This window comes from Peromyscus maniculatus, chromosome 23 (assembly GCF_049852395.1).
Source record: "Peromyscus maniculatus bairdii isolate BWxNUB_F1_BW_parent chromosome 23, HU_Pman_BW_mat_3.1, whole genome shotgun sequence".
NCBI lineage: Eukaryota > Metazoa > Chordata > Mammalia > Rodentia > Cricetidae > Peromyscus > Peromyscus maniculatus.
In genome coordinates this window covers 3676345-3697471 of record NC_134874.1, presented here as the reverse complement: position 1 = coordinate 3697471, position 21127 = coordinate 3676345, and the positions used below count along the sequence as shown (strand labels likewise).

Here is a 21127-nt window from a genome sequence, read left to right as displayed (position 1 = left end):
AACACTGCACCCCGATTTCCCATCATCACTCAGGAGGAGACTGAGTGGAATGGGGCTTGATTAAGGACCCACTTTTTAAAAAGCATGAAATCTGGGGACACCCTGGAAGTCAGGTCAGGGCGAGCAAAGTGAGCTACTCTCGGAGCGGGGCTGGGGCGCTGGGGCTGTACGCTGGAAGATGTCTCCCCCGGGGAGCTTCCAGAGTCTCCTATACCTCCGAACACTCCCACGTCCCCCTTCCCAGAACCGTGACATGTCACCTTCCATGACTGGAGGGGGTGGGGAGGTTGGCCTGGGTCACTCGGGGGCATGGTGGTATCTCAGGGGAAAGAGGGAGGCGAGGATGCCGGAGTGTTAGCCGAGACCTGGGTGTGGCAGGTGCCAGCTTTGGACAAGAGGCCTGGGGCTGTGGGCAGCTTCTGGAGTCTGGCTGGAGAAGGCCAGTTTCTTTTCGTGTCTCCAGCACTTTGGTGTGACCCGGATCGTGACATTAGCTGAGCACGATCCGATCCGTCTTGGCCTTGGGGCTCTGCCGTCTGTGTGGCTGTTTTTAAGGCAGGGTGTGTGAACGTGACTGGGAAGAACACTCCAGTCAACACTCTGTGGGGACACTCAGGGTTGTGCCCTGGGACACTCACACCCCCAGCCTTCCCCTCAGGCCAGCCTGCCTTCCACATCTTGGCTGTAACGGGATGGGGAAGGCCTCCAGCAGGGCACAGGCTGAAGGGAACCTCAGTCTTGCTCAGACTCGCCAACTGTGGCCAGTCTCCCGGACTCTCTCTTGTCCCCTGGCTCACTGTCCGCCCCCAGGGTGGCCTGTGGGGACCACATCAACACTCCATCACTTGTGCAAGGCCAAGAGCAGGAGGGGGGCAGAGCCGCTGCTGCCTCAGTTTCTCCTGGAATGCTCAGCTAGAGGTGCCCAGGGACCCATGGGCTGCGGCCACAAAGGGCACACAGCTCAGGTTCTCCACTCGCTAACCCACACCGAGACGGAGTTTCTCAACACGAGTGCAGGGCACCTGCTTCTCTTGAACGGGAGTGGCGTCGGCTCTGCTCTGGGCCTGTGGTGCGTTCGTGTCCGATCTTCGGGATGACTCCCCCCTGCCCCCCAGGGTGAACACCAGCACAGCTCCCCTTTACAATATGAGGAAACTGAGGCATGGGAATTAAGTCACCTGTCAGAGACACTCACGAGTGGGGTCTCATGCCAAACTGTTGAAGGTGGCTCAGGCCGTGGCACTGTTACGGTCTGTCAGGAAGCCCCCCTTCTCACGGACGATGGTGCCCCCCAGCTTACTCTGCTCCCATCTTACACCTCCAGCCTCCGGTGTCTTACACTCAGCTGCTCCCAGGGCCGTTCACAGCTGTCCTCTTTCCCTCTCGGGGAAAGGGAACTCAAGGCCCCACTACTGGGTTTCCACAATGAGCCTGGTTAACTCTTTGGAGTCTCCTTTGCCCCGGGCCAGACTCCATCAGCCACTCTTGCTTCTCGGCCTCCTCTTGCCCACGCCCTGCCCAGGCGCATTCCGCAGCAGCGTGGTGGTTGCCAGGCCTCAGGCTCTGGCCACATGGGGGTTTTCTGGTGACTCCCGGAGCCTGGCTGGAGCCTACAGAGCCTGGCACTCGGGTGCCTATGTCCCTGTGCCAGGAGCACACCGGGCCCTTGTTCTCCCGCCTCCCCACCCTGCCCCGCTCAGGTTGGAGCCCCGCCTGGAGCCGAACAGGGCTCCAACTTTGTCGTTTCTTGGCCACGTTCCTATCGGCTGCCCGTGGGGAAACCGAGTCACGAGGGACGTTTGCTGAAACGCTCTGAAACTGGAGCAAGCCTGGGTCTAGGCTGCCAGCCCGCCTCCTTTGAAAGGGGAAGCTTGTTGGGTCTGGTTTCTGTGTCTTTCTCCTCTTCCTCAGTTTCCTCCAAGGTCCCAGGGGAGGCGAGCTCTGCTAAATGCCCTCATTGTGAAGAACCAAAGCATCCCTGCCGCCTTGAGACTGACCCAGGAGGGCAGTGACGTCGTCGGCCAGGGATCCATGGCCCTCTTATCAAGCAAGGTTTTCCTTTGGCCCAAGTGAGGGAGGGAGGGGGGGAGGGGAGAGAGCAGAGACTTTCTGGAAAGAACTGGTTGGACCTCAGGGGAGGCAAACACAGTCTCAAAAAAGAGGAGCGTTATCTCGCCAAAGAGAACCATTAATTGGCCATTCCCCTGTGGAGGAGCTTTTCTTGTCTAAAAGCTCTCAGAGAGGGAGAGAGAGAGAGAGAGAGAGAGAGAGAGAGAGAGAGAGAGAGAGAGAGAGAGAGAGAGAGAGAGCAGGAGCTTCCAGGCAGCCAACCCACTGAGCCTTGTACCAGTGTGCTTCGTAAATGTTTCCGTGGCTCTGTGGTTTACAATGTGTCTTGGGAGGGCTGCAGGGAGGAGGTAGCCTGGGGCAGGGGCAGGCTACATCCGCTGCACCCGACTTTGATCCCAAGTGGCTTTGCACCTTGGATGAATCTCCTTCTCTCTTGGCCTCAGTTTCCCCAAATGTAAAATGATGTGTGTGTGTGTGTGTGTGTGTGTGTGTGTGTGTGTGTGTGTATGTCCCAGATGTTCTCAGCTCACCCACCTCTGCTGTGCATGTCACAAGGAGGAGGAGAATCACAGCGCTTGGCCATTCTCCATCCGTTCTCTTTCTTCTCAGGCAACAGAGGGCCTGTCTCTGGAGATACCAGCAGCTCTAAAGAGGGTAAGAATGGTGAGGAGCCAGGCAGGTGGGGGGGGGGCGCTGGGGACTGGACAGATGGAATCTGGGTGCCCTGAGGGTGTGGAGGGTGGCAGCAGCAGCTGGAGCCTGGGATGGTGGAGCAGAAAGAAGGACTGAGGAGAAACTGAGTCAGGGGAAGGGACGTGTGGCGGGGCCTGGTCACTCGGAACCTTTCCAGCAGGTGACTAACCTAGGTGGGTCCTCTCGTCCATGGCTTCCCATGGCCTGCCTCACTTGGGGAAACTCAGCAGCAGAGAACATCCACACTGGCCAGAGAAGGGTCAGTAAACCTGAGGCTCCATCTCTAAAGCCAAGGGTCCAGGTCCTGTCTACTCTGGCCACTGTGACCTCTGGGACCCTCTGCACAGAACAAAATAACGAGAGCCCCCGGAGAAGATGAGGAGCTGGATGTGTGCTCTGCCTCCACAGACACTCCCTTGACCTAACGGACTCCATCACCTCAGCGCTTCCCAACTCTACCTCAAACACCAGCTCAGACCTCACTCACCGAGTCACTCAGCAAACATCATCGCCACCAGGCTCCGGGGGAGCTGCTTGGCCACCACAGTGAAGTCACAGGCCATACAGCCCCTGTGACTCCTGTTCCACCCTGGACTTGTTTACGGGGTGGGGTGGGGTGGTGGTGAGGACATTGTAGGTTACCACGTCGGCGGTGGCAAGGACTTCAGGGGATGTTGGTGTCTGTTGGGCAAAGGCTGGGGTGTACACAGCCTGGTTGGGGGTGTGGGGTTGGAGGGGCTGTGGACTGAAGACCTTCTGTAGGGGAGGGAGGGGGAGAGACTCAGGACCTCACTGGGTCCTGAAGGGTCAGTTCCAGGCTGGCCTAGAACTTACGTCATCCTCCTGCCTCAGCTTCCTGAGTGCAGGGCTTACAGATGTGTGACACTACACTGTCTCCCAGGGTGGTCTTTAAATAACACTTTTCTGTCTTTTCTCAACCTCTCCACAGCCTGTGCTGAGCACAGCGACCAACAGTCCTCTGTGATGTTCTCCAACCCATACCACAGCCTTGGTGGTCCCTCCTCCCAAGGACTCACTTCCGGATGCCACCTCAGCCCGGAAGCCCCCAACTAGTGAGGAGGGGGTCTCCTGCCTTCTATTCAGTACCGGCCATTGCTTCCTGACTTTACTTCCTGTTTTGGTGTGTGAGGCTGTGTGTCCCACAGGACTGAGCAACAGAGGGCTCTTCGCCATTCCCAGGGCTACCTGGGACCACGGTACCTGAATGGTCGGAAGTTCAGTGCTAAGGCTGGGGGAACGCTGAATAAACCCCAAGCCGGTTAGGATGGTTCTTTCTGAGGTGTGTGCAAGGCCCTGTCACACCTGCTGGAGGAGTCAGGGTTCAAAGTCACCAGCCAGACTTCAGGGTCACACTGGAAGAATCCAGCCGCATCCTGCCCTGTTTGAGCATCAAGGGTCTGTGAAAACCTCAGGGGTGTTGCTATCCAGCTGGGGCCCAGTGGGTAGAGAAGGGTCTCCAGCCACATCCTGCCACCCAGTCGGAAGGAAGGGGTCCCCAGATGGGCAGGGAGTGACTGCAGAGATCTGACTGCCCTGAACCTGGATGCCAGCTCCTTGCCTGGGCCCTCTCACTCTGGGCTGGCCTCTGCCACCTCCCCCTGGAGCAACAACCTACCTTGACTCTGCGGCCAAGGGGCTGTCTCCTGAACCACACAGGATATTTATCTCTTTGCCTGCGTTGGTGTCCTCCAAAGCTAGGGATGCCACAGTGCTTCTTGTGTGTGTGTGTGTGTGTGTGTGTGTGTGTGTGTGTTTGTAATTTTTTTTGGGGGGGGCAGCCCTTCCCCCTAGCCTTAGCACACTTTGGAAAAGAGCCCAGGCTAGGCGGGAGGGCTGCCTGGTAGCCTCTGAGTCAAGGCAGGCTGCTCACAGAGCTCGTGTTCGTCGTCGCACCCTTGGGAATTTTCTGCAGCCAGCAATGACTTGGTCTGAAACAGGTTACAGAGCTGGGTGTGGCATCGGTGTCTACACATCTGGGGAGGCTGAGGCAGGAGAGTAGCCAGGCCAAGGCTGATCTGGACTACCTAGTGAGACCTTGTCGCCAAACACACGATCTCTCTTCCACTCCATCCCCAGCAGCACAGCAACCAGGAGTCAAGAGTCTGTACCTGGGGCGGAAGCATTTCCTGGCCAGCTGAGAGAATTATCTGGGAATGTGGGGGTCGTGTCCGTGGGAAATGAGACCCACATACACACACAACAGAAAACTAGCACAGACAACCTGACCAGCACCATGAACACACAGCGTGCAGCTACCAGCCCTGCATGAATAGTGTAACACCCTTCTGCACCAAAACGGGTCCTCTCCCTTCAGCACAGGGCGGTCCTTCCCTACTCTTGGATGGACACTCTCCACCTGAGCACACACGCATCCCCAGGACCGTGGTGTAGCTTCCATTTTGGGCTTTTTACACTCAGAATTTTGCAGCATGTGCTTTTTGCTAATTGGGCTTTTTTGGGGCTGGTATTATTTTAGCACAAGGCATCTGATTATGGTGTATAGCCAGAGTCTGTCTGTTGTTGTGGCTGTATACTATTCCCTGGTTAGTTCAAGTCCTGTGCTCCCTGTGCATCTGGGATTATGTTTAAATGGCCTCTGTTCCACTGTCAGTAAATTACAGGTAAGGACTCCATCTCTGTCCAGTGTGTGTCTAATGCCGCGATGTAGAGATGACTGAGCTGTGTTAGTCAGCTCTGCCATTTGCTCAAGCAGGCACGCAGACTCACCCTCCCCAGCATGTGGGTGTCCTGAGGTCTCCTCCATTCAGCATTATCTGGGAACTGCCAATCTACTGAACTCTGCACCAGCGTGAGCCTGAAACAGTGGCAGCCAGTTCTTAGCCCCTGGGCAGTCTAGAAGAGGTGACCCAGGTCATAGGTCAGTCACTGCTCTCATGAACATGAACCCTAAGGGACTGGCAGATCTAAGGAGATGTGACCAGACCCAGGGAGGGCCCGGGACTGCCTCGAAGGAACCCTTCACCCTGGAAGGGGGAACTGCAACTAACTGGTCCAAATGGAAGCCGGTGGGCTGACGTCAAAGCATGTGTAAAGGTCCTGGGGTGGGGCAGCGTGGGTTTAAACGCTCAGAAAAGAGGCCTGGATGTGAGGAGGGTGGAGACATCAGGCTGTGCCGGCTCTCAGCCACCCCATCGTCTAACGGTCTTCCAGGCAGACGCTGTTCTGAGGGTGGAGGATGACGCCAGCCCCCATCAGGCTCCCCCCCCCCCCGCCCCCAGCCAGCAAGGCTGTTAAGTGACTTATTCCTGGGGTGAGAAGGGGACCACCACTTGGTTTACTGGGAAAAGCTGAGACTACGGGGACACATGGGTGTGTTAAGATCGTATCAGGGAAACGGGGCCTGGAGCTTAGGGGAGACACCAAGTAGGAGGTGTCCATCCCTCACCTGGACCCCATAAAGGGATGGACACCCACCCCTGTCATGGCGTGGCCACAGTAATCTGTCACTGGACAAGGACCCAGGACTCCCCAGCTTGGTTGGTCCCTCAATGTTGATGCAGGCTAATGTCTGCTGGTCCATCCACCTGTCTGTCCGTCAGGACCTGGGCCCGCCCCGCTGTTTCCTGCCACTGAGCTTCTCATTTTACGGCTGAGCAGCAGCTCCCTTGGCTCATTATCCCTGCTGTACAGACTCCCTCAGCCTTTGGAGCCTCACAATCTCTGCGGCAGCTTGTATCCACTCTGTAGGTGCCCCCCCCAGCAATTCATGCATGCATTCACTCACATACATGTGCACACAGACATACCACACATGCGTACACACATATGCATTCACACATACACACACATATATACATATGCATATACACACATATATATATGCATATGCATACATACGCATACACACCATACGCACCACATGTGTTCACAGATGCACATGTGCACACCCATTCACACACGCACATATGCACATGCACATCTACGGTAGTGTGATGTGAGAGCTGATATCAGTCATTAAGATTGCAATTAAAGAGCCTGCGTTCGCTCAGGCCAGGCCACCAAGGCAGGCAGATGACACGACAAATTATGATCATTGAGACACTCAGGCTTGCGAATTTGTTAAGCCAATAAATTCTGAGACCGTGGAAACACAGCTGTGCCCGTCTGTTTCTGGCACTCACAACGTGGAGAGTGGGCACAGGTTGCCGTGGGGTCGCCTCACAAGAGGTGGAGGGGCCTCTCGGTTCAGGGCGGCTGGAGTTAAAATCTCAGTTGTGCAAGTTCTAATTGTGACCTCAGAGCCTGGGGGTGGGCAGAGGGGGGCAGATAGAGAGGGGAGGGGAGAAGGGAAAAGAGACACACGGGGCAAAGAGGTGGGATGGGGGGAGGCTAGGAAGGATCTGCCTTTCTTCTCTCGGGCTGCCGAGGTTGTGGTGTGCAAGGAGGACCTGTTTTATTGAGCACCTACTACGTGCCGGCACCCTCACTCTGTGGGAAGAAAACTGAGGCCCCATTGGGCACATGGTTCGAAGTGGAGAAGGTTGGAGGGAGTCCTCCCTTCCCTGAGGGCATGGTAGCCCAACACACACACACACACACACACACACACACACACACACACACACACACACGCACACGCACACACGCACACACACACGTGTATGAGCATGCGGACAGTGGAGGGGAGTGACTCCTAGTCCAGGGTGCCATGGGGTAGCTGTGAAGTCCAGGCTGAGCTCCCAGATTGAGGGCTGTTCTCACATCTCCTGAGTCCTTGCTGAGAGCCTGCCTGGCCCGTGTGACACCCTGACAGTGACAGCCTGTACCCTGGGAGCTGCCTCGTGCCTGAGGCAGGGGAAGCCCGGTGTGCGGGAGGCCTCCTTTCATCCATAAAGCTCTCAGCTTGCCTGCGGGGTCGCTTCAGTATGGCTGGTGCTGAGAGGCCTTGACTCTCCCCTGGGCTCACCCCTCCCTGACCATCTGCCAGTGTCTGTGGCTCAGGAAACCGCAGAGAGTGATTCCCCCGCTGGTGATCTCTCCACCGCCCCCACCACCCCCCAGTCCCCTGGGCTTTGGTTGGTCACAGCAACTGTGGTGGAGGATTTGGCTGAAATTTGAGAATCACTCAATGGTTCAATGATGTGGTTACGGGGGTGGTGGTGATGGGACTTTGTGCCAGAAGGCAAGAGCCGGGCTAGGGAGGAAGTCTGTAAAAGAAAAACGTGAACCAAAGGACAAATAAATTGTGAAAGGGGGGGGGGCAGTGGGCACTCTCGAGCTCCTGGATCCAGCCAAGCCTGAAGCTCTAGATGAATTCTTACATAAGCGGATACATTTCCCCTTTCTGCCTGAGCGTAAAAGAATGTGATAATATTTAAGTTGAGATTTTTCTTTTAGGACCCAAAGAATGCAGTGCTGGTGAACACCACCATTCTTTACACGTGTTAGCATGGGAGGGGGCTGAGGGGGCCGCCACCGTCTGCAGAGAGCCGGACCTGCTCTCCCCCACGTCCCCCAGAGGCAGCTAGGTTAGAAATGGGTTGCTTCTGGGGTGTGTGCGTGGGTGGGTGGGTGGGGGAACTGTCCCCTGCCTCCAGGAGCAGAGGCGGGGTGCCCTGAGGATCTCTGTGTGTTCAGAGTTCACGGGGCCTTGGGCTGTGCTAGGGTGGGCGGAAAGTGGGGGCTGCTGGGAGATGAGATCCATGATTAGTATTTGAATCCGTTCCCATGCCATAAAGAGAGAGAGAGAGAGAGAGAGAGAGAGAGAGAGAGAGAGAGAGAATCAAAGCTCTTAGTGGCACTGTTTTTAATTCCATCAAAACACAGCTCGGGGTTGCTTTTTGGAAGGGCGGGGCCCTCCTTTAGTAAAAAGAAAATCTCGTTAATAGAAGTTAAAACAACCCACAGGCCACCGGCTGGCGAGGGGAGGATGGGGCGGGTGTTCGCGGAACTCACAGCAGCTTAGGAAACTGCTTGGACTCTCTCCTGCTGTCCCCACCCCAAGGCCACAACAGGAGCCGAAGCCACCAGAGCTACCCTGGCTCCCTGGGGGGAGTTCTGTGGACTCCCCTCACACACAGGGCAGCTTTGCTCACTGCTGCTCTGGCCAGCATCATGAACTCATCCCATCCCCTTTGAGCAAACCCTCCAGGAGCTGTCCAGAAGACAAAGGACAGAGTCCCCTCCCCCCCCCCCCCCCCCCCCCCCGGCCCTGAGGACTGTGCTGCTCTGCTGGGGTCGCAGCTGCCCCCCACTCATAAAGCTCTACAGCGTATGCCCTTGGGCTCAGTCATGGGGACCTCAGGGCCTTTGCACCTGCTGTTTCCACTATCTAGCTACCAGCCTCAGTTTCCCCACCTTCCTTTTCTCCAGGAAGTCGACCATGCCATCCTATACTCCCAGCTGAGCACGCTTTCCCCGGTGGATTGTTAAGTTTCCAGACTCCTTTCCAGTTATAATAATATGAAGAACTCTGTCTTGTCTTTCCTTCCAGGTCTCTATAGGACCTGGCACACAGCGACACAAATTCATGGGCTCTCCCCAAGCCCCGGGCCCCACTCCAGAGCCTCTGGAGATGCTCTTCCCTGTAGGTGCGTGTGTGAGATCTTATTGCCTTAGAACACTGCACAGGGGTGGATCGAGGTTGGAGCGCCAGCTCTGCCTCTGGGGCCTTGGCCATTGGGTCATCTCTTGGCCTCTGGACCTTCAGTTGATGAGGACTACCCAGGAGGCTGGGGTGTGGCTGGGAGGCAGAGTCCCTGCCTGGCACACCTGAGGCTTTGGGTTCTTCTCAGAACATCGACAGAAAAGCCAACAGTAACAACCAGCAGACCCAAGCCATGAGTCATCGTAGCGGAGTCTAAGAGTGTGTTTCGGGGATGTTAAACGCACACTCACAGTCTGTTGTTGCCTGTGTCAAAATTTTATCATGTGTGCATACACGTATTTGAGTGTGTGCCTGTTTGTGTGAGTGCACGTGTGTGTGTGTGTGTGTGTGTGTGTGTGTGTGTGTGTGTGTGTATGATCTTGTCAACAATCCCACTTTATTTAGCCTTTCCGTCACCCACGGATACTATGAGAACCGTTCTTCTGAGTGCTGACTCTGGCTGGACCACCCACAGTGGGGGAGTGGTTCACCCTGTCTAGGCCAAACAGGACAGGGCTGTGGAGTTCTCAGGATCCAGAGGAGGTTCCTGAAGGAGAGGACCCAGGCTGGGAGCTGTCAGTTATCACACAGTTATTGCCCTGTTGGGTGCTTCTGGGTCAGCCCTGAGCTCAGAATCTTCCCCAGGACACAGGAGCTGGCATGGTCCCCGCTCCAGCACCAGCCCACACAGCTTTCAACATAACAGGACGCTCAGTAAGCATGTCCTGTGTACAGTAAGCGAGTGTGTGCCTGCAGAGGGCCACCTTCCTCGCTTATCACAGAAGGCAAATGAGGATTCCCCAGGGGCATCATGTGGAATTGATGTACCCAACATCCACAGCATCAGGGGTTCTGGAACTGAGCCTGAGGGTCTTGACGGCAAGCTTAGCTCAGGTCACACAGGCGGGCACTGTCCTCACAGGGATCCTCACACGTGGAGGAGGCATGAAATTCAGATGGAGATGGAAAATGGAAGAGGGACCACGTGGAACCGTGAGACACGGGATGTGGGTGGTTTCCACACCTTAGAAAATAAAGGCAAGGGAACCCTGCTTTGGAGCTTCTAGAAGGGTGACAGCCTCCGGGCTTGTTTATAACCTTGGCCTGTAGAATAGGAGACTACATCAGGATTGCGTCAGCTCGCGCACCTGCTGCTGCGGTCACTCGTTATAAAATTACAGGAAAAACATCCGCTTGCATGAAGTTGGAGGAAATCTTGGGGATCTGGGCGTGGAAGGCCCAGGTTCTGGTGCCAGCCTGGTGGTCAACTCTGTAAGACCAGAGGCAATTCCAAGTCCCAGTGTTCCCCTGCTTTGGGATGACTGGGCTGAGCGGCCACTCTGTGAGGATCCTGCCCTCACTCCGGCACATGCACAGCTCGGGGTCTTGTGACTTATGTCACCAGCAGGTGCAGGCGACTAAGTACCCACCTTAAAGAGCCAGACGCAGATCCCCCACTCTCTCTCTCTCTCTGTTCCCTCTCTGCTCCCGCCATCCTTCTTTCTCTCCAGGCCTGGCTCTCCTCCTTCCTATCCCCTCCTTCTTTCTATTTTTTTTTTTTTAAATTTTCTTTTGAGACAGGGTTTCTCTGTGTAGCTTTGCATCTCTCCTGGAACTCACTCGGTAGCCCAAGCTGGCCTCGAACTCACAGAGATCCGCCTGGCTCTGCCTCCCAAGTGCTGGGATTAAAGGCGTGCGCCTCCGACGCCCAGCAACCCCTCCTTCTTTCTAATAAAGCTCCTTGTAACTCGGTAGCCGTGGCCGTGGTCCATGACTTTTCCACCACCACCAGTGCCGTTGATCACAACCATCCCACTCTTGTTAAGCCCTGGAGGCTCTCTGGTCCCTTTCCCTCTGCTCTGCTCAAGTTCAGACTTGAAGGTGCAGTTGAGCCAGGCCCCTAAATCAGGGGGCAGGCAGAGCTGACATGGCATGAAAGGGACAAGGACTGTCCCTCTCAGCCTCTGGAGGCGGATGACAAGGAGTCCCCAGGCCAAGAGTCCCCAGTCCCTCCCTCTCCTGTCCTCTGCACCCTCTGCTGTCCTGTGCAGGGAATGGGCTGAAATGCTAGAATCTAGTGACAGGGACACGTCTCCTGAGCTCCAGGGACGTAGCCAGAGCTCTACTCTCAACACTGGACCCTCACCCAGCCACCTGGGCAGCTTCGATCATTATCATCTCTGTCTTACAGAAGAGGAAACCGAGTCACTCACAGAGAGCCAGGGCTGGGTCCCCGGAAGCTGCTCTCACCTGCCTTTGCACTCTGAGCTGGACATCCTCTAGCCACGAGGGGGACATTCCCTAGCAACATAAACTCATCATCCCCATTTTACAGATGGGGAAACTGAGGTATGGAATGGCGGTCATGGTGTCCGTAGTGACTGGTATTGCCATCAAAGTTTCTCTTCCACTTGGTGCATGAGGCTAGCTGAGCTTCAGTGGGGTTGGGTTGATTCAGTGGCCCAAGGTCACACATCCAAGAGATGAGGTTTGAGCCAGGGTATGTGACGCATCCTTGTCTCTCTGCTATGACACTGGGTGGAGGTGATGGGCACTTGGAGAAGCGCATCTCATTATCTCCCTCTCTGTAACATGGCAACAGGCTGAACCAAGTCCAAGGTCATGGTCAGTTCAGGACCTGGCGTCTCACCCCGAGCCTGGTGTCCTCCACAGCTTTTTCCTGGCCGCCTAAGCTTCTACTCACCATGCTCGGCACAAATCTCTGCTATTTTAAACCAGCTGTGTCTTGTTTGGGCCTCTGGGAGCTCTGTGTGGGCTTTTGATCCGAGCCAAGCACGGTGCTGGGGTTTTGTGAGAACTGACTTGCTAAGTGTCCCTGCGACCCCAGGAGAAGGCACACGCCACCGTCCCACTTACGGGAGACAAGACTGAGGTACAGGGTTGTTCAGACACTGGCCAGCTAGCGAGAGGGGGCAGGGCTCTGGGATCCCAGGGGCTCCGCTTCCCTCTGCAGAGCCCTATGTTCCACACTCCCCTTTCCTTCACGCTGGGGAGGACTCTGCTCTCACTCCTAGCTGAGTGGGAACGACGGCGCCTGTGTGCAAGCTCCACACCTGCGTCAGGTCCCCAGGAACAAGAACCAGAAAGACAGGTGAGTCGAACATCTGTAGGTGTCTTGGGCCACTGTCTCTCCAGCATCAGCCACCCCCAGTTAATCCCACGACCTCATCCAGGTCACCTGGCCTATGTGCAGGGCTGAGATGGGGCCCCCAGCCTAGTGACACTGAATCCCAGCAGTTGGCCTCCAGTCCTGAAGTCGACTCCAGGGCTGGGTGGGGCTGTGGGCACCCAGCTGCTGGACCTGCGTGGAGACCCTGCCACCTTCCTTCAAGGCCTCTCCGGCAAGGCCTCACCTGCCTCCGCCCCATGGTGCACGGCTTTCTGCCCATGAGTCACGACACAGCAGCAGGGCCTCAGCTGTGGCTTATTTGGTGTGACCCTCTGTAGCCCAGGCTAGCCTTGAACGCGCAGCAAATCTCCTGCCTTAGCTTCCTGAGCAGGTGGAATTAGAGACTGACATCATTATACCTAGCCAATGTGCTCTTCTCCCTCCCTTCCTCTCTTCTCTCTCCTCTCCCTGCCCCCCCCCCGTTTCTTTTCATGATTGAGATGGAGCCCAGGGCCTTTGCACACACTAGGCAAACCCTCCACCTTGAGAGCAGGCCCAGCCCCTAAAGCTGCACTCAGTGTCCAGAGAAGGACGTGAAGGCTGGACAGCCACCCGCTTGTTGCTCTAATGGGGCTGAGATCCAAGCCTGGCTACGTCTGATGTCACAGGGTGCTGCTGTCCTGAGGCTGGCCTGTGAGCTCCCTCCTCTTCTGGGGACAGCCAGGCAGATGTCACCGGCCTACCGTGGCAGGAAGCGAAGCATCACGCACAGACGAGTCTTCCCGGGTGTGAGACTCCCGCGGTAGCTTAACTCCATCCATGCGGAATCCTTGCCCTTTCTTTGCTCTGACTGCTAAGCAGGGCTTGACTGTGTCCGGGGCTGTCACCAGGGCCCCCAACCCTGCCCTGTAATATCAAGCTGAGAACAAGCCGCTGCTGCGGAGGGGCCTTTGCTCTCCCCCCACCCCCACGCCCTCTCTGGCACGCAGCCTCATTTTAAGCATCTTATTTTTTTTCCCGAAGTCCTCACCCACCCGTGTCCCAGGGCTGCCGTCTGTCACGCCCAGCTGTGCCTCCTCCACCATCCCACACGCTCCTCATTTGTTCCTTCTAGACACGGTCATTCCTGAGATCCAGGTCACCAAGCTTATTAGAAACGGTGGGCGAAGAAAGTAAGGAGACGCCGAGCGGCACACGGAGGCCCTGTTCCCACGTGGTGCCGGCGGTTCCGTGGGACATCGTCCCTGTTCTGTTTTGTGTGTGGTTGAGTGGCCAGGACAAATGGCGACACACGTAAGAGTGAAAGGGAGAAGGAGGAGTCTGTTCTGAATCGCACAGGTGTGCGGGCGCGTGTATGTGTGTGTGTGTGTGTGTGTGTGTGTGTGTGTGTGTGCGCGCGCGCGCGCGCGTGCCTGTGTATCATCATCATCACCATCATCATTATCATATCATCATCATCATTATTATTTTAACTTGTCCTTTAAGACAGGCATCAAAAATACAGAGTCAGGTTGCTGTCTTGCAAAAAGCCACACTGGATGGGGCATGGAGGCCACATTAGGAAAGCGGAGGCCATGAGGAGGCAGCTGGGGAACCCCTCTGGCTTTGGACGCCTTGCTGCACCAGCTCCTGGAGCTGAGGCCTCCTCCATGAGCCCGCAAGGCTGCTGGAGCTTGGTGCACTCAGCCCGGCCCTGGCCCTGCCTCCGCTGCTGCACAGGGTCCTCGGGGACCCTGTGTGCTTTGCGGCCACCCATGATGCCTCAGCCTTCGGCTTTGCTGACAGCTACGGGAATCCAAGTCAGGCCAAGTCATCTCTGTGTCGCCAAACCACACACACACACACACACACACACACACACACACACACACACAGCAAGCTGTCCCAGGACACATACACACAAACACACACACACACACACACACACACAGGGCAGGCTGTCCCAGAACACACAAACACACACACACACAAACACACACACACACACATACACACACACGGCAAGCTGTCCCAGGGCACACACACACACACACACACAGCAAGCTGTCCCAGGACACATACACACAAACACACACACACACACACACACACACACACACACACACACAAACACACACACACACACACACACACACACACACACACGGCAAGCTGTCCCAGGGCACACACACACACACACACACACACACACACACACACACACAGCAAGCTGTCCCAGGACACATACACACAAACACACACACACACACACACACACACACACACACACACACACACCCAGGAACTCTCCCTTTAGTCCACACTCACAGGACCACACCGAGCATGGAAAGGAGTCAGGGCACAATATAGTATCCAACAGCCGAGCTAGCAACACGGACATTTAGACCCGGGCGCTTCAGGCTGGGGTGCCACACCGCCCCTGGTTCCCAGGTGTACTCGTTGGAGTCAGGGCTGGATCAGACGCAGAGGTCCTCCCAGATATCCAGATGACCACATCACAACCACGGCCCCTCACTGTCCACGTGGCCTTGAGAAGCCCCATCCCGTCTCTAACTAGTAAGTCCGTAGCTCATAGTCTCAAGAGTCACATGCCACTTGACCCATAGTGATCCAGCCAAGTTCATCAATGCCAGCCTCACCTCCCCTCTCTGGCCACAGCTTGGGCCCCTGGAGGAGTTTGGGGGTCAGTGATTATTTTTTCCTGGCAGGGTCTAAAATAGTAAACACTATGGACTGTGAAGCTCATAGACTCTCTGCCCCAACTACCAGCCCTGCCTAGCACTGCTCAGGACCCCCACAGAAGGCATACAAATGAGTGGACCTAGCTGTGTGCTAATAAAGCTTTATTTACAAAAACAGAACCTGAGCCTGATTTACCAATTCCCTGTTCTTCTAGGTCTTGCTGAGCAGAGCCTGGTTCCTCCTCTGGGACTGGGCTGAGGAGGGTGTCCTGAGGTGAGGGGACTTTTCCAGACTTAGCCTGGAAAGCCCTGATCTACGAAGACTGGGTTCGGAGCAGGACAAAGGGTTACCCTCCCAGAGTTGGCCGCCCAGGACAGCTTTGCTCTGTGCCATTTGGCTGTCTGCTCTATACAGGGGCGGGGAGGACTGCCATTTAGTGTGGCGTGCAATGTGCCAGGTACTTGCAAAGAGCTGAGCATGTCCTCTATCACAAAAGCTAGTGTGGGGGGGGACTGGACAGCCCTGCCTCAGGGACCTCAGGTGCCTCCAGAGCCCAGGCCCTTCTGCCTCTCCAGACCATGAGCTCCCTGAGGACAGAGCTGGGAATCTCATCAATGTGACGGCTGTGACCAACACAGAACATGTCACCTAGAGGAATCCCAGCAAACACCGGCATCAGCAAATACTGACACCAAATGGATGAATATGTGAGTGAATGATGGATAGGTAGATGGATGAGCACATATGTCTATGGACAGACAGGTGGACAGACAGATGGGTGGATGGATGGATGGATAGATGGACAGCTGCATCTACAGATAGATGCATGGGCTGGTAGGTAGGTAGGTGGGTAGGGGGATGGGTTGACTGACGGATGGTTGGGAAATTTCCCCCACATTCCTACAAACACTGGCTTGTTCTCTGCCTTGATCCATTCCCGTCAACGTATCCTTCGGGTGAGCTAATCGGAAAAGGTCTCACGAGCTCTGACATCTATCATGTCAGCCTTGCCTTCTGGCGCTGGGAAGGCAATATGATATCATATTTAAAAAATACTCTCTGACATCAGGAGGCCTCTGTGAACTCCCCCAGGAAGGCCTTTCTCTGGGCTGTGTGGCCCCAGATAAATCAACGTGCCTTTCTGGGCGCCACAAAAGATGGTAGCAGAAATTGTCTCGCAGGGCTCCCATGAGTGACAGGTGACATGTGTTTAAAGTATGTGTGGTGCTAGGTATCATTGGCTAGTGCCATTGTGTTGGGCTGAGCAGAGAGCAGGTGCGGCTGGGGTGGCCACCCTGAGCAGCACACTGTGTGTGGCGCTCTCCACAGAGCACCGGGGGCAGACAGGGTCAGGGAGTCAAACCTACCCAGCGGCCACCGTGTCACCCAGCTAGGACCACAGTGACCGTTCGTGCCAAACGAGCCCCCGTGCCTTCTCCGGCTCACCTGTTGGTGACCAGGCTGGACTCTGCTCCTCCCTGAGGCTCACACCAGGGTTGGGAGGCAGCCGTGGCCCCAGAGGAGCCCTGCCAGCCAGGTTCACACACACACAAGGCCACATGGGTTGTCACTCCGACCTCTTCTAATGGGCAGTGACAGTCATGGGGGCTGAACCCAACCGTGGGGGTCAAGAGTGCAAACACTGCCTGCCCCTTGAGGGAATCCAACAGCAAGAGGAGGTCTCAGGGCCAAGGCTATCTATCGACAGGGGCGAAGGGGTGGGAAACACATGGATCCCACGGCCCTGCATCAGCCAGGCTGGGGAAGGGCCTGTGCCCTCCTCATTGGTGTCTCTCTCCTCACCCCACCCCCATACCAGGAGGACCCTGAGCAGGCGCCCTTTCAGTCCCCGGGACCGAAGACCCAACTCGTGTGTCACCCCAGTCCCCACCTTCCAAACATCTGGACCTGCTCCGGGGAGCCATTAATCTCCGGCAATTTCTTTCCTCACTTGATTTGTTTATTTAAGGAAAACAAGTTGCTCCTAATTAGAAGCGCCGCGGAGATGCTCGGCACATCGGAGCTGCCTACTTTCAGACGTTCTGCCTGAATGCATACCTGTGCTCCCAGCAGCTGTGGGTGTGTGCAGCAACTGTCCTGGGTGGGAGCTTCTCGCAAGAGAGATGTGGGTGTGTAGGCAATGAGGAGGCTGGGAATGCACTGTGCTCTGGAGCGCCTGAGACACGCACGCCGTCCCAGCAGGCTTAGAGGTAGCACAGGTAGACTGGCATTCACAGGGTGCCCAGCTCAAAGCACACTATGGAAGTTACCACAGCTCGGGCTGGTCCATGCTGTGTGTTCACCCTGTTTCCCATCACATGTTCACGCCTCCACAGCCACCCAGTCTCATACACATGCAGGAGCCACAGGACCATACACAGGCACTCACTGCAATAACATACCTCAGGTACATACATGCAGCAGCTCACTCACCCACAGGAGATGTGTGTGAAAGTTAGACACTCCAGTGAACACAGGCACACTCTGATGGACACCGCTGATGCCCACACTCAGAAACACACACGCATGAACATGATACAACTGAGCATGCAATGTCCCTTACATACTCACATGTAAGTCTGTGTACACACACACACAAGTGTCCATGGCAACACAGAGGCACACACACATGTGCAGAGACGTGATACTCAAAAGCTTTGAAATTCATATACTGAGGCTTGCAGAGATGTGAATGCAGAGATGTACACAGGCCCAGGGAGGAATGAGCCAGTGTGTCGGGCTTTGCCTCTAGACATGTATAGACAGGCCTGAAACACACCGAGAACCACACAGACATGTGTGTCCCTAAGTGCACAACACAAGCTCACCTCACACTCCTCATGCACACTCACAGGTAGTTGTTCTCTCAGAGGCACACACACACACACACACACACAGCATGCACATCCATAAGCCTACAGGCACACACACTCATTAGAAGTCGAGTTCACTCCTGCTGTTCAGACACGTGCACACACACACACACACACACACACACACACACACACACACACACCCCTCATGACTACATTTGCACACGACTGCAGTGTCTGCACATGGCTTCCGTCACACACGTGCCCCCTGCACCCTAGTCCACCAGGAGAGCAAACTGTTCATTCCTTAGTGTCCTGAAAGTCAACCGTGCCAACTCTACCAGGGCATGGTGGATCCGTCCCTAAGCTGCCCATCTGCACACACCACGTCAGTCCACACAGGACAAACTCTGCTCCCCCACCCAGGGTCTCAGCAAGAACCCGGGGCCATCCCCTGGGAAGCGTCACAACTAGTCAGAAAGAAATGAAACTCTCCTCGGTGGCGGCCCCTCTCCCTGCAGCCTCTGGCTGTGCCCCACCCCCACCGCAGACCCAGAAAGCACTCCTCCCAGCATGGGCTGCTCCTGCCGGGAACAGCAGCCTGCCATGCCCAGCCCCGAGGCAGACTGGATGCCTGACCCGGAACAGACAGAACGTCCCTGCCCTGGGTCCCTAGACAGCTGCAAAGTTGAAGCCATGGAGACAGCTTACCTCCATCTCCTGTTGTCATGACGACGCAGCAGCTGGGTGCATCCAGCCCTCCCAGACTGCCCTGGGCTCCCCACTGGGAGCAGCTGGTCCAGCAGCGGTTTTAAAAGGGAGCAAGAAGGGGCGGGGACAGCAGGTATCCTGGGATTGGAGAGACCTGGGACCCTGGCCCTCCGCTAAGGATCCTTGGGGTTCTGGAGAAGCCTCCCTGGGGGAACGGTTCCCAGGATCTGTGCACAAGACCTCCAAATGGGCATCCCCACTGCGCCCTTACTCTGCCAGATTGCGATGAGTGCTCCCGGCATCATCCCAGTCAGTGCTCCCGGCACCTTCCGAAGCAGGATCTGTAAACTCCTACTTTACAGTGGAGAAGTGGCCGGCGCCACTCAGATCATCTACTTTGAGACCTGGGTTCCTAAACACTAACATGCAACACACACACACACACACACACACACACACCCTGAGATTTTGAGAAAATCCCACCTGCCACATTGCTCAAGGCCACACAGTGGTCTGAATAGGGATCTCTGAGGCTACACGGCACGTTTTCATTCTTAGAGAAATGGCAGCTGAGCTCAGAGAGGCCTAGTGGTTTGCCCTAAGTCACACAGCACGTCAAAGGCAGGTTTGAAGCTACCTCCTGAATCAGAGCTGGGTTTCCCCCAAGATCTCTGGCACAGACTCTGACACCCCGGACGAGTGCCTGGGTTTGGGCAGCCTGGGAAAGTGGCTTCTTGATTCAGATCAGAATCCTAAACTCAGGCAGGACGTCCTTAAAATCTCACCTAACGGCTTAAGAGCTGTCTAAGGACCCCAGCAAGGCTGCTCCCCCAAAGGCAGACACCCAGCCCCAGCAGCAGGTTAATCCACGGCCAAGGGATCATTTCCAAACACAGCTCATGGCCAGAAGAGCGCCCAGTCTCCGATTCTAGGGGACGTCAAGTCTACCAAGGACCATCCAGTAGTGTGCCAGTGACCCCAGCCCCAGGCAGGAATGGAGGACAGTGATGCCCTCCACCAGAATGTGGACACAGGGCTGGCCTCTTGGAAATTGTGCATTCTCTAGGGAGAAAGATGTGCGGCCACACTCAGAGCGGTGATCTGGTTTGGGACAGCCTCAGGGACCTGAAGTGGGCAGTCACGGGCTGGCCAGGAGGTTACCAGCAGCCTGGTCACCGGGCCCCTCTTAACGTCTCGTTAAGGAGTGTTCGCAGCTCTCTCTATTCGATTTCTTTTTTTTTTCTTTCTTTCTTTCTCTCCCTAAAGGAGCAGCCCCTTTGGAGCCTCAAGGAGTGGGGTGTGCCTCAGGAGGCGTCCAGGGGCTTCTGGGAGGGCACTTGGGCCTGGTGGGGTTTGGATAGGGACAAGTGACTCTCTCCCTCCACACGCCCCTCAGGACCCACAGAGGCCAGTCTGCAAAGTGGGCTGCGCGGAGCCCTCGCTGCGGGGGCCCTGGCTGCCGCTTGGTTCCCCAGTGCGTGCGCCACCCCAAGGCCGGCTCATAGGTACCGCTTGCCCCTTCTCCCTAGGCTGGGAGCTGGCCCGGCAGCGGCAGTGGGGTGCGCGAGTCTGATCCAAGGGTCCCCCCGACCCCCGCTGCTCCAGCAGCCCCATGGCCCCAGGGATGTCCCCAAGCGCGTCCGCGGCCGGAGGAAAGTTTGTCATCTCCCCGGAGCCGCCTGTCACCTCTCCGCAGCGCGGGGCTCGCTGGGGACCAGCGGCCGCTGCTTACCTGGAGATGCGCCGAGGTCTCCGCGCCCAGCGGGGCGCAGCGCGGAGGAGCAAGGAGCATGGATCGCAGAGCACGGAGGAGCACCGAGCGCGGCGGAGCCGGGGCTGGGGCTGAGTGAGGCTGAGGCTGAGGCCGGGGCATGAAGCTGAGGCTACGCGGGCGCCCGCACTCCCGGCCCTGCTGGAGCAGTCTGCAGCCTGAGCTCCCGCGCCCGCCGCCTCCCCGCAGCCCGGCCCGGCCGCCCGCGCTTAACTCCTTGCGTCCCGGCCTCCCGCCGCGCCCGCCGCAGGCCTGGGCTCCAGGTTGAGCATTGCGCTGAGCCCCGCTCCTGGGCTGCGGACTAACGCGCCGAGACGGGCGGCGAAGGGCCGGGGCCTGGCGGGAGCGTGCTGCGCGCTGGCCGCCGCTGCTCAGAGCCCTGGCCGGGTGCCCGCCCGGCAGGCAGCTCAAAGAAATCCAACAAAGGGCAGTTTTGTTGATGGGTGTTCAGCGTGTTGTTTTAACGGGCCCTGAGTTTCAGCTGTGTGGCCTCTGGGCTATCCGACTCCCTCTCTGAGCTGGTGTGACCCTGGGCCAATGGCCCAACTCCTGGATGACTCCCGCTGAGGTCCCTGAGGGGGTCCAGGGTCATCAGACAAGAGTGGGCTTGAGGGATGTCATCAGCTCAG

General features: G+C 56.7%; 1 protein-coding gene across 1 annotated transcript in view; it reads right to left on the bottom strand.

The window, feature by feature from the left end:
• Wscd2 (WSC domain containing 2) overlaps nt 1-20695 on the bottom strand; it is a 92346-nt gene extending 71651 nt beyond the window's left edge. Inside the window, exon 1 of the mRNA XM_076561260.1 lies at nt 20460-20695. The gene's annotated coding sequence lies outside the window, so the exon portion shown is untranslated. The remainder of the gene's footprint in view (nt 1-20459) is intronic.
• Between the last annotated feature and the right edge of the window lie 432 nt (nt 20696-21127).